The sequence below is a fragment of the Choloepus didactylus genome, chromosome X, assembly GCF_015220235.1.
Source record: "Choloepus didactylus isolate mChoDid1 chromosome X, mChoDid1.pri, whole genome shotgun sequence".
In the NCBI taxonomy this organism is placed as follows: domain Eukaryota; kingdom Metazoa; phylum Chordata; class Mammalia; order Pilosa; family Megalonychidae; genus Choloepus; species Choloepus didactylus.
In genome coordinates, this window is record NC_051334.1 from 147,176,760 (window position 1) to 147,187,160 (window position 10,401).

A 10,401-nucleotide genomic window follows, 5' to 3' on the forward strand; every position below is an offset into this window, starting at 1 on the left:
CAGCATCTGACTGGGTGGGGCTGAGTTACCTCCTGAAGCCCAGGCAGTGTCTGACCAGGCAGGTCATAATTATTTCCTGGAGCCCAGGTGGTGTCTGTCAGGTAAAGTATGAATTACCTCCTTGAGGCCCAGCTATGGGCTGTGTCTGGGTGAGGTTGAATTACCAACAGGAGCCCAGGTATTATCTGACAGAATAGGGCTGAAACTGTGGGATTCCTGTGCCCTCACATTGCCAGCCAAGATATGACTAAATGTGGTCTCTGTCCCCCACTTTATTTGTAGCATAGGACTCCCCAAGCTGCCAAAGTTTTCAGCTATCCCCCAGGCAATGATCGGCTGTCTGCTGCTGTTCTGCTCATGGCTGGGGCAAGGCTTTTAGACCCAAGGCTGGAAACACAGTCTCTGTCCACATTTTCTCAGACTCTTCATCCTTCACCGACGTGGGCCTTGAAATGTCCTCCCCTGTCCCCCAGGTGTCCAGACAATGGGGATCTGTCACAATGCTGTGAGAGATTTTATAATGTGTGTTCCCTTTGGGAGGTGGGAAGGATCCCAGCTTCTCTTTCTGTGCTCTTCCCATGCTGTGTGAGACTGAGTGAGGTGGAGGGGAGAGAACCAGCCAGTCTGGGACAGAATTTTCCTAATATTTTTTTCTGTCTTCAATTCAGCATTTGAATTGTCCTTTTCCAGTCTGTACTTTCCTCCAGAGTTCTGAACAAGTTAGAATTGTCCCTTTTCCTGCTGAACCTCTGGACAGAAGTTTTCAGTAGCTGTTTACATCACCATATTGATGACATCACTCTCCTCTAGATGAGGATTTTTAATTCAATCAGGATTTTTGTGCCTGTTGGGAAAGTTTTTCTACTCTAGTTCATCCTTATTTTGGAGACTAGCACTTCAACTTCAAAACTGAAAACCTTAGGTGTTTAGCATTAATCCTCTTCTTTTATGGACACTGAACTCCAGATTGTGGTTTTATAGTACATATATATACAATAACATTATAATTTCATTTTTGTTGTTTTGCCCAGATTTTCTAGATATTCTCAGCAGATGGATTAATCTGAAAGCAACAAGTTTGCAATTGCCAGAATCATAACTCTACCAAAGACTAATAAAATATAGCTGGGAAGAGGCTGCAGAACCAAAAACAAACTTGGAATGCAAGGATATTTCAAGGTGAGTAAAAAATATATTTCACAAAATACTATATTACATTGTTACTGAAAATAGTAAAATGTTTATAAATGAGGTATTTCATTATGTGAAGGTGATTATACTTTTAAAATATTTGTTGCTGATTGGTTCATCCTATATAAAAACACTATTTTAAGTATTTTCATTTTACTATCTTCATATCATTATATTTTGATTTTTCAGTGCATTCATAAATTTGAAAATATAGTCATCCATCAGTAAATTAGGAAGTAACATATATGCAGCATGAAAAGCTATGTCTCTAAATTGACTATTCCTATAGCACATCTAGCTGTTTGATGCCTTAACCCAAAGGCCAGGAGCCACCACATGCTTAGTAGCCAACAATTAAAATAAATTCCTGAGTACCTAGGAGGGAACAAATGGATCTACAGGCATTAATATTATAAAATCTAATCTTAAAAGTAGTATTAATTTGCATAGCTGATCAAAGATTAAGGTATAATTTTTTAAAAGATTAAGGAATGTTCAAAAATGCTGGTTTAGCTGAGAATTTAGCTTAGTACTACAGCCTTTTTAGACCAGTATTATACAGCTAGCCCTTTTGGATATTCTGTTTATAATTGCATAAGGAGAAATGGAAGGTAACATTTTAACAAATAGCAGACAGTGTTCTTTCCCATTCAACATATATGCATAGGTACCCTTTATTACTCGGGTTTTATGAGAGTTACTAGGGCTCCAGACACATGACTTTGTTTCCATGTTATCATCATATAAAGAACAATAAAATTCATAGGAGCAGATGAGATTTTCATAGGGGCTAGGCTGTGTAGAAAAGAAAGTGTAGGCATGAATAGTTTGATTATCTAGCAGAAAACACAGGGGCCAACCAACAGTAAGTAACCATGAGATTGAAAAATGTTTGTCAGGAATGACAGCACGAAGGCTGGAATAAAATAAAGTTTTGGTATATGGATAGGGTATTGGAGTTTTAGTTTTCAGAGGAGAAAGAGTGAAAATCTGTTGTTAACATTGCCACATACTGACAATTATTCATTTGTTTTCATGTACAAATTCTTTCCACTTTGAGGCTCATGCTATCAGCTCTGTCATCCTCATCTGTTCTCTCCCACCAGCATCATGGTCCTGACCACACATTTCAACAGAGGACAATAAAACTTCAATATTTGCATTGTTGTTGAATCCAGCACTCTGGCCTTGAGTTTTTTCATGCCTAAAACTACAATCAATCCACTTGGGACACCCATTCCCATGCCCCATTTATCGGACACCAAATTATTACAGAGAAGAATATAGCAAATGGCTTCAGTCATATTCCCATTGAATAATATCCAAAGTAAAACCATGTTCAAAAAGAGCACAAGAAGTGTTCTTCAGTGGCACATATACTAAAATTGAAAGGATACAGAGAAGATTAACATGACCCCTGCAGAAGGATGACATACAAATTTGTGAAGCCTTACATACTTTTGGTATATAGATAAAACGACCTATTGCATACTGTGCCAGTTTGAATGTATTATGTCCTCCCAAATGCCATTATCTTTGATGTAATCTTGTGTGGGTAGACCTATCACTGTTAATTAGATTGTAATTCTTTGAGTGTTTCCATGGAGATGCACCCCACCCAACTGTGGGTGATGACTCTGATTGGATAATTTCCATGGTAGTGTTGGCCCACCCATTCAGGGTGGGTCTCAATTAAATTACTGGAGCACTATATAAGATCAGAAAGAAGGAGCAAGCTGACAGCCAAGAGAGACACTTTGAAGAATGAACTGGAAGTGAGACAGGAGCTTCAGCTTACAGAGGTATTTTGGAGATGGTGTTTGAAAGCAGACTTTTGCTCTGGAGAAGCTAAGAGAGGACAAATGACCCAAGAGCAACTAAGAGTGATATTTTTGAGGAGCTGAAGCCTAGAGCGGAACATTCTGGGAGAAAGCCACTTTGAAATCAGAACTTGGAGAAGACACTGGCCATGTGCCTTCCCAGCCAACAGAGGTTTTCCAGATGCCATTGGCCATCCTCCAGTGAACGTACCCAATTGTTTATGCATTACCTTGGACACTTTATGGCCTTAAGACTGTAACTGTGTAACCAAATAAACCCCCCTTTTATAAAAGCCAATCTATTTCTGGTGTTTTGCATTCTGACAGCATTAGCAAACTAGAATAGATTTTGGTACCAGGAGTGGGGTGCTTTTGATGCTGAGTTTGCAAATACCAAACATGTTGGAGTGGCTATTTAAATGGATAAGGGGAAGATTCTGGAAGAATTGTGAGGAGCTTGATAGAAAAGGCCTAAACTGCTTTGATGAGACTGTTTGTGGAAATATGGACTCTAAAGATACTTCTGATGAGGCCTTGAGCAGAAATGATGAATGTGTTGTGAACTGGAAGAGAGGTGATCCTTGTTTTAAAGTGGCAGAGAATTTGGCAAAAATTGAGTCCTGGTGTCAGATGGAAGGAAGAATTTGAAAGTGACAACCTGGAATACTTAGCTGAGGAGATCTCCAGGCTACATGTGGAGGATGTACCTTGGCTTCTCCTCACAGCTTATAGTAAAATGTGTGCAGAGAGAGATAAACTTAGAACTGAACTCTTGGGTTCAAAGAAACCAGAAGCTGATGGTTTGTAAAATTACAGGCTTCCAGGGGGTGGAATCCCAGAAGTTACAGCCCCATGTGAAGATTTAACCAAACATGGAAGCCGACCACCATTTCATTATAAGCGAAGATTGGAAAAGGAGTTATCCAGAAAGGATTTGTGGAAAGTTCTATTGTCTGATGGCTTTGACCCATGTGTGCTTTATGTGAAGCCAACAGAATTTTTGTGAGATCTTCATAGACAGAGCTGCTGCTGGTCTGGACTGGAGGGGACAGCTGAGGAACAAATTGAAGGAAAAAGTTCTTCAAAGACAGAGCCATGGAGGTTGAAGCATGGAGTCAAGAGGACTTGGGCTGGGAAAGCAGAGTGTCCCACACACATGGAAAGGGTGAGTTTGCCCTGGAGGTCAAGAGTAGGCCTTCCACTTTGATGCTCTGGAAAAGTTTTGCCACCCCATGCCCCAAAGAGGGTGTAGCACATTCCCAGGCAATTGGAAAGAGCCTGGCTGCCACCCCACTGTTTTGAAGGGGTTGAGCATGTTCCCCGGAGATGGAAGGGAATCCAGGTGCTGCCCTGATGTTTGAGGAGGGTGGGGCCAAGAAGGTTGTCTTCCCAATGTATGGATATGTTGGAGAACTCACCCTAGTGTTTGGAGAGGAAAGGGCTGCTGTAAAGGCCCTTAGAAAGGTTTAGACTCCTGCTCTCTCAAGCCCCAAGGATGCAACATCATTCTGTTAATGACTCTCAGACATTGAAATCTAATGGAGTTTGTCTTGCAGATTTTAGGAACTGTTTTGCTCCTGTGAACCCTGTTTTCCTTACTGTTTCTCCTTATGACAATGGGAATGTTTATCCTATGAATGTCCCTCCTTTGTATATTGGAAGCACATAACTTGTTCTAAGTTCACAGATCCACAGCTAAAGGAGAATTATGCCATAGGACTGACCATGCCTATAATTGATTCTGATGACATCTTGTACTTAACTATTGTTACTGAAATGATTTAAGTTTCTGTGATATTGTTGTGGGATGAATGTATTTTGTATATGGAAAGGTAATGTCATTTTGGGGTCCACAGAGTGGAATGTGCCAGTTTGAATGTATTAAGTCCCCCCAAATGCCATTATCTTTTATGTAATCTTGTGTGGGTAGACCTATCAGTGTTAATTAGATTGCAATTCTTTGAGTCTTTCCATGGAGATGCACCCCACCCAACTGTGGGTGATGACTCTGATTGGATAATTTCCATGGAGGTGTTGGCCCGCCCATTCAGGGTGGGTCTGAATTAAATTACTGGAGCACTACATAAGATTAGACAGAAGGAGCAAGCTGACACAGCCAAGGGGAACACTTTGAAGAATGCACTGGAATTGAGAGAAGAGCTTCAGCTTACAAAGACATTTTGGAGATGGCTTTTGAAAGCAGACTTTTGCTCCAGAGAAGCTAAGAGAGGACAAATGACCCAAGAGCAACTAAGAGTGACATTTTTGAAGAGCTGAAGCCTAGAGAGGAACATCCTGGGAGAAAGCCATTTTGAAACCAGAACTTGGAGAAGACACCAGCCACGTGTCTTCCCAGCTAACAGAGGTTTTCCAGATGCCATTGGCCATCCTCCAGTGAAGGTACCTGATTGTTGATGCATTACCTTGGACACTTTATGGCCTTAAGACTGTAACTGTGTAACCAAATAAACCCCCCTTTTATAAAAGCCAATCTATTTCTGGTGTTTTGCATTCTGGCAGCATTAGCAAACTAGAACACATTCTATGGAGTATATTTAATAGGAATACCCTACTAGTACCACAGAAATATAGGGACAAATAATTAGGGGGTGATAAGAACTTTGTGGTGATTGGGGTCATGATAATCATTTAAAATTGAAAGTGATGATTGCAAAACTAAGTGAAGATAGTGTAAGATTTTGATTATTTATCTTGGGAAGGATATATACTATGTGAAATTAGGAACCCCCTATTTAATAAGGCAGGCCCTCAATCTTGAGGCTTGTTCTTGTGAAATTTATGCCTATAAAGGGAAGGCTAAGCTTACCTATAATTATGCCTAGGAGTCACCTCCAAAGAACCTCTTTGGTGCTCAGATGTGGCATTTCTTTCTCTAAGCCTGGCTCTGCAAATAAGTTCATTAACCTCCCCCATACTTGAAACATGACTTCCTGGGGAGTGAGTCTCCCTGGCAATGTGGCACATGGCTCCCTAGAATGATCCTGACCCAGGTATCAAGGGATTGAGTGTGCCTTCTTGACCAAAAGGGGGAAAAGAATGTAACAAAATAAGGTTATGATGGTGAAGATATTTCAAATAAAGTCAAGAAGCTATCCTGGAGGTTACTCTTATTTAAGCTTCAGCTAGATATTCCAAATGGCCACACTACGCCAAACCCAATTCACCAGTAGTCTTCCAAATCCTAAAGAATACCCAGGTCCCTATCAGAGACTCTATAAAAGTTTCACTCACTAAGTTTATTTATCAGAAACTTATATCCCCCAGAGTGTGCCTATGCCAGGTAAGTCCCCAAACTCAGAGGCAATAACCTCTTCAATAACATCAACCAGATACACCCCCCTTCCCCATAATGTTGACACCCCTTTTCAATATGAAAAGGTTAGGGTGGTCACTGCCCAGATATCCCTGAAGATTGAGACAATGATCAAATGAGAGGAAGTAGTAGCAACAGACAATATAGGATTTAATGAAGAATTATGAAAACTGAATCTTCATATAAAATTATTTAAGAGTCCAGGGTATTAGAAAAGCTAGAAGGAAATTACTGAAATGGTGGAACTGTAACCCATAGCATTCTTTGGAATTTGCTCTATAACTACTTTTAAATTGTACTTTGAATGTTATCTCTTTTGTCTATATGCTATATGTCATAATAAAGAAATAACCAAAAGTGTGATACTGCAGCCCATAACATTCTTTGAAATTTGTTGTATAGCTACTTGTTCAATCATATGTTGAAAGTTATCACTTTTCTCTCTATATATCACAGTAAAAATGTTTTAAAAGGCATGGACGATAGAAAAAAAGAGAACAGGAAATCAGCAGACCATTATTCTAATTTCAGGTCTGTCATCTACTGTGATAATTTGGGTGAACATATACTTTATAAACAAAACTGGGAACTTTTGAGAGTGAAACAGGTTGCTGTTTAAAATCATACTAAGACAACAGGTAGTGAAATACTGGGACTGGCCATGCATAAAGAGATATGGTTACCATATGGGCAATTTACATTAATTCATTTGTGAAATGTTGGCAATATCTACTTTTAAACAACTATGTAAAACTGTCTATGCCCTTAGTGAGTGTTCAATTAATACTTGTGAAATTAGAATATTTTTGTACTGTCTTGCATCAGAAACTGTAAGCTCATTGAAGTGAGAGGATACACCTACTCTTTCTTTTTATCCCCACAATAATTAGTTCAGTGGGAATCCATTATGTTTAACTTTTTTGACTTTTGTAACTTTATTTGGAGCAGCTTGCTCTTTACTCTCTTGTCCTGAATATTTTGAAAACAAAAGCTATCCTTAATACACGTATGGAAATAGGAGTGGGAAAGTGTTATGAATTAGCAAGTAGACTGTGTAATGCAAGTAAGGATTTTTGAAAATGAAATCCAGGTTTATATTTTTCCTAAGAATCTGAAATGCAGCCAATTCTATTTCATTCAGTCTTGTGAAAGGCTGTTCTGCCCTGTGGGCACTAAAACTGATTGATCCAAGACAGGTGGAAATACATTGGGGATGACTGTGTCTTCAATCTTGCCAGTACCTGGTGCTACTTACCCCAAATGCAAGGGATCAAGGGCAAGGCTTAATGTTTCTCTCTCAGATGATACAGAAGTTTAGTGAGGACACAAGTTTAAAAATTGTCACTCATCTTGTCCTGGATGTAGATATTGCAGTCACCCTGGTAACTTGAACACTTTTCCTGACACACAGTAGAGTAGGCATATTTTTTTCATCATCCCTTTGGTAAACATGTAAGAATTAATTTAATGCTTGAATTACTTCACCAACCTCAGCGCCTGTTTCTCATTCTCTTTTAAAATGGTCTTTCTTCATCCATGGCTGGTCTCTTATCCAAAGCTGCTTCAAAAGCGACTTGACAGCTTACATTACTTGTTTCACTAACCCCAGATTAATTTTGTTTTTATCTGACCAATGTTTCTTCTTAAGAGAATTTTGCTATTTCAAAATTCTTCTACTAATTTTGAAAATGGACATGAGATTTTCAAACCTATGTTGGTTGCCTTAATTAAAAAACAAAATATCCTATTCCCCCAAAATAGTCAGACATTAGAAACATGGGATTGAAAGAAACTCCAAAGGCTAAACAATCCAAACCCCTTCTCCTCCATTCAAAATTTGAATTTCCTCTGTATATTATACTCAATGTTTTATATTACATGAAGATTTTCACAAAATGTTACTTCTTTTAAAAAGAATCCATTTTATTCACACACAAACAATCCATCTTAAGTGTACAATCAATGGCTTTTGGCATAATCACAAAGTTGTGCATTCACCACTACAGTTAATATAGCATTCTCATTTCTTCTGAAGAAAAATATCCCATACACTCTTATATTCCCCTATTATTGTTCTTTAGCTTTGCTATGGTGACTTTGTTGCAATTAATGAAAGAATATTACAATGTTTCTGTTAGCTATAGACCTTAGTTTACATTAATTGTATTTTTCCCATAAAACAACCTATCAATAACACCTTGTAATAGTGGTGTACATTTGTTTAGTTCATGTAGGAACTCTCTTATATTTATACAATTAACCACCATCATTGCCAACACATTTGGTTTCACCAAGTTATACAGTTCCAATTTTTATCCTCTAGCTTCCCTTCTGGTGACACACATGCCTCTAGCCTTCCTCTTTCAACCACACTCACACTTTGCTTTGTTAATTACACTTACGGTATTGTGCTACCATTACACAGTATTGTGATATTCACTCCTGAACCTTTACAAAAAACCTTATTGAACATTCTATATTCCTTAATCATTGATTGCCCAGTCTCTGCCCACTTTCTACCTCCTGATCACCTATGCTCTCGAATTTAACTCTCAGAGTTTGCTCATTGTAGTTACTTTATATTAGTCAGACCATACAATATTTATCTTTTTGTTTCTGGCTTATTTCACTCAATATAATGAGCAAAATTCACCTCATTGCAAGCTTCATGACATCATTTCTTTATGCAGCCACACATTACATCATATGTATACACCACAGTTTGTCCTTCCACTCATCATTTGATAGAACCTTGGGTCGCCTCCATCCACTGACAATCATGAATAATGCTGCCATATAAATCAGTGTGCAAATGTGTATTTGTGTTCCTGCTTTCAGTTCTTATGAACCAAAACCCCCGGTAATGGGATTGTGGGATATTACAGGATCCCTATACTTAGCTTCTTCTGGAACTGCCACACTATCTCTGAAGGGCACAATTCTACTTCCCTACCAAAAGTGACTATGTATATAAAGGTTACTTTTGATCCACCCCATTCCATATTTAGGCAAATATGTTTGTAAATTGTTTTTTTTTTTCTTTTATTTAACCAAAATCTATCTACTTGTACCTTTACCTATTGATTCTTATAACCCTTTGGGACTATGCAGAAGAAGATGATGTATGTCTTTAAATATACGGAGAATTTATCATGCTTTTATCAGAAGTCTTCTCTAGAATAAACATACTGAAGTCTCCTTACTGGTTCTTTCTACAATATGGATTCCTGTTCTCTCTAGGATGAACAACTTGTCTTAGTCTGCCTGGAACCTTTCCAGTTTTAGCATGGAAAAATCCCACATATTGGGAACACCATCATTTTCTGGCAAAATTGGAAAATAGGTCTCCCTACATTTCTCATGATCCTGGTCATTTTGCTCAGAACATACTCTAATGTAGTAGCTCTCTTGAAATGCAATGCCCAGAAGCAGACACAATACAATTAACTACTGAGCAAAATTTAGTATGCTATATGTCACTTGTTTAGTGAATTGCCAAAAGGACCTTATTATTTTTAGTACAAATCCAGTGATACACACTGATTTGTAAATTATCTTTTTCCATATCAAGAGCATGGGATGGACTACTAAAATATATCTAGGCAGCATATTTACATTTGTTCAAGCCAGGTTTAGTAGGCCTCTTTAGTTTCCACTATCTTCTTCATTTCTCCACATTACTGGGAAAAACAAACCTAAGAACTTTACTAAAACACTGGTTACTTTCAGCTGGATATTTATTGCTGGGTAGAGTTATTTTACTGAATTTTGTAGTTTGTATCTTCTACATCAAGCTTAGGCTTTACTTCAGAACATATATATCTATCTATATCTGTATCTATCTATATTTGGAAAAATAAATCTACAATTCCATGGAAACCAATATATATGTGAAATACTGGGGAGGAGGATCAGATTTTTTTTGCCAGATATTCATTAAGTGGATACTGATTTGAAATAGGCACTAACCAAGTTGAGTCTTTATAAACTAGTTATTTGAATGGTTATCACAGAAGCAAGGTAAATATCTAGATGCATATGATGCATTTCTGAAAG

The 10,401-nt window shown here is 38.2% G+C and overlaps 1 non-coding gene across 1 annotated transcript; it reads left to right on the plus strand.

Moving 5' to 3' along the window:
• Positions 1-2,548: 2,548 nt before the first annotated feature.
• Positions 2,549-2,653, plus strand: LOC119523934. Its single transcript, XR_005214735.1, has one exon. It is a non-coding gene; the product is annotated as a U6 spliceosomal RNA (small nuclear RNA).
• Positions 2,654-10,401: the final 7,748 nt, after the last annotated feature.